Below are 3,271 nucleotides of genomic sequence, written 5' to 3' on the forward strand. Positions count from 1 at the left end.
GGGGGCGGGTCCTAGGAAGTGATCCGAACCACCCCCCCCCCCCTCTGATGGAGGCATCCCAAGGGGCCCCGGAGGATGCCTCCGTCAAGCATTCCAGCTCTGGGCCAGCTAGCTGAGCCCTGGCCTGGGAGCCCTCCTATGGGCCTTTGGCCTGAGAAGGACCTGAGGGATGAGAGGAGCCTCTCCAGTTCCTCAGCTTGCAACCCATGGGAAATGCCTTGGGGAAAGCCCCTGAGAGGATGGATTCCACAGCAACACGTAGGGCAGTGATGGTGAACCTTTTGAGCTCGGCGTGTCAGCATTTTGAAAAACCCTAACTTAACTCTGGTGCCGTGTCACATATAGAAATTTTTTGATATTTGCAACCATAGTAAAACAAAGACTTACATTTTTGATATTTATTTTATATATTTATATGCCATTTAACAAAGAAAAATCAACCAAAAAGATGAGTTCGCGTGTCACCTCTGACACGCGTGTCATAGGTTCGCCATCACTGACGTAGGGAGTGACCTTGAGCCAGTGGCAAGACTGAGCAGGCTGGTCGGGTAGCCTTAGGCTGCTGGGGGTGGGAAAAGGGATGAGGCTCACGGGGAAGGCACTGAGCCTCTGCTTCCCTGGGCTGCCCATCCCACCAGCTCGTCTTCTTCCAGGGGGAGGCAGTAGAGGTTGATGGGAGGGAAGACCCAGTTCTCTCTGCCTGAATTGAAGGGGGATCGTGTTTGGTCTCTTACCAAGTCCAGTTGTGTGCACAAGGAGAAGGGACTTGAGATCTGAGAAGCAAGGGGGGTCCTGTCTGTTAGGGCACATGGGGTGAGCTGGAAGAGCAAAGCTTTCAGGGCCCAAGTTGAGCAACAAGGGAGCCTATTGAAAGAAGGGAAGTGATGACCCACCTTCCTCCAGGCGGTGGTCCTAGCTGTGGATCACAGATAGCCAAGCTCGCAGCTGAGGAGCTTAATGCAGACAACAAAGAAACACATTGCTGTGTTCACTCCAGAGCGTTTAAAATAGTTTTCACTTGTGGAGGGGGATGTCTTCTTCTAGGCCCGTAGGCCCAGCCACCAGCTTTGAGGCAGGGCTGAACATGCTTTCTGGAGGCCTGGAGGGGGCAGCATCAGGCCCAGTCCTGCTCCTGGGTGGTGGAGGTAAAGCTTAGAATGTGGGTTGGTGCTAGGCTACAGGGCCAGGAGTTCACCTCGCGCTTCTGGGGTTCAGGGCACTGAGCCAGACCTTCCTAGCCCTGCTGCAGGTGGGGAGTTAGGAACTTGAAAGTTCTGGGTTGCATTCTTTTTCCTTTTTTATAATCCTTGGGTTGTTTTTTGGAAGAGGAAGAGTTACTGGTGGAGCTTGGCAGGGCCAAGCTGGGATTTCATGAACTATAAGCAGCCCTCCCCTGGGCCCCTTCCCCCTCCCGGAGGAAGCCAGGGGCCTGGGGTGCGCTGGGGGCTCTGCGCCTGGGAAGTCTGGAGCAGATGTCTGGGAGGGGCCTCTTCTAGGCCTGCCTGTGCTGCCTCGTCTTGGAACTTTCAGTTACCGGAGCACCTGCCCAGGAGGGGTGGTGCTGCAGAGGTTTTGTGAACGCCCTAGTGAGCACAGGGGCCTAGCTCGCACTCGGCTGGTTTCATTGCCTCAGTTGTTCCTCCCCTTCGGATCAGGCACTGGGTGGGAAAAACATATCTGGGATGTCCAGGGGGTGGGTTTACAGCTGTGGTCACACTGACTTTTTTTCTGTAATCCCTGGCCATGGCTCATTAAGGCAGAGAAACGGCTGTCTTTTGCCTTTCAGCAGCTCATATGAAAATCTCTCTGATGAGGAGAGACTTATGGCAGGAATCCTGAGGCCCCAGAGCTCTCACCCCACCCCCATGTTTAACTCTCCATTCTCCCAAATGCTTCCTTCCCACCCTACCTACTCTTCCCTTCCCCATGCTTTTGGGTCATGTTTCTCTCCATCTCTCCATCTGGTCAAGAATCTGACCCTCTGTGGTGAGAACATGGATTTTGTGCTAGATGAAGAGATGGGGGGAAGAATCTCATCTCCATGATGCTGGGGCAGGGGTCCTTTGAGTTGGTGCGAGTCCCCACCGGCTTGGCTTGGTTGGCTGGTTGTGCTGGTTGCATAATCTGGGCCCTGGGGCCAGCCCTGTGAAGCTGCCAGGGCCTGTGTGAGGCAGAGCTGCCAAACGGGCCTTGCAGACAGCAGCCATGGGAAGGGAGGTGGGAAGAGGGTTGGTTACTCTGGATGGGCTCCACAAATGGTGGGGAGCTGGACCTCTGGGAAAGCCTACAAGCTTCTAAAGAAGTCATTTCTGTCACCCAGATTCCTCTGCTGCCCCTATGACTCTGTCCCTTGTGTCCCAGGATAATCTTATCTCCATTCTCCAGGTTGGGACTGTGAGGGTGGTGTGTGGACATAGGCAGAGTGAGTCCAGGTGTCAGCTGCTCTGTCTCCCATGAGCCACAGCTTCCCTTTGGGATCTTCTGGTATAGGGGGTTGGGGGCTGGGCAGTAGGGAGGTGAGCGAAGGGTCCAGTTCTGGGTTGTGAGTAGGGGCCATATGGTGACCAGATGTTTCCATACTGTGCTGCGGCCACCCCCACCAATTGAGACACGTCCAAGCCATCCTGTTGCAGCTTGCTTACCTGGGGTGCTGCTGCCTGATGGGCTTGCCAGCCTATTGAACTTCTTTCTCCCCTCAGGCACAGCACCAGGCTGGCAACAGGGGACGGGTTTAAAGGCTCTGCCCGGTCAGCCTGCTCATACCACACACTGCACCCTGCTGCTTGGCTATGACACCACCCCCGGGCTCCTGTGCTGTGCTTCTCCATCCTAGGATGGGAATGCTTGGTTGGATCATCTGAGGGCCTTACGAGTGCCTTGAAGCTGGCTAGTCCCAAGGAGCAGGGGCATAGCCTGCTGGGGCTGGAAGGTGGCATTAGGCCCTGAAAACTCCCCCAGGCCTTTCCCTCTGCAGGCAGGATTCTCCTTCCCCCCCCCCCCCCCCCCCCCCCCCCCTTTTAGGGGGGGAACAGATGCACTATTGGCAGTTCTAACACCGTTGAATCAGTGGACACACAATAGCTATGTGGAATATGAGAAGCCTCCCGCTCTTAGTTCTCTATTAAAGAACAGGACCTTCCCCGGCCCCCTTCCTAGGGGGGCTCCCCCGGGGACCCCCCCCAAAAAAAAAAAAAAAGGGGGGGGGGTTCCTCGGCCCCAAAAGGGCCCCCCCATGAAAAGTGCGCCCCCCTTTTTGTTTTTTCCCCCCCCC

The 3,271-nt window shown here is 55.6% G+C and overlaps 1 protein-coding gene across 1 annotated transcript in view; it reads right to left on the minus strand.

Moving 5' to 3' along the window:
* The window catches only part of LYZL6 (lysozyme like 6), a 20,916-nt gene that overhangs the window by 12,078 nt on the left and 5,567 nt on the right, over positions 1 to 3,271 (minus strand). The gene's annotated exons all lie outside the window — the stretch shown is intronic.

Source organism: Myotis lucifugus, unplaced genomic scaffold (assembly GCF_000147115.1).
Source record: "Myotis lucifugus unplaced genomic scaffold, Myoluc2.0 scaffold_99, whole genome shotgun sequence".
NCBI classification, from domain to species: Eukaryota; Metazoa; Chordata; class Mammalia; order Chiroptera; family Vespertilionidae; genus Myotis; species Myotis lucifugus.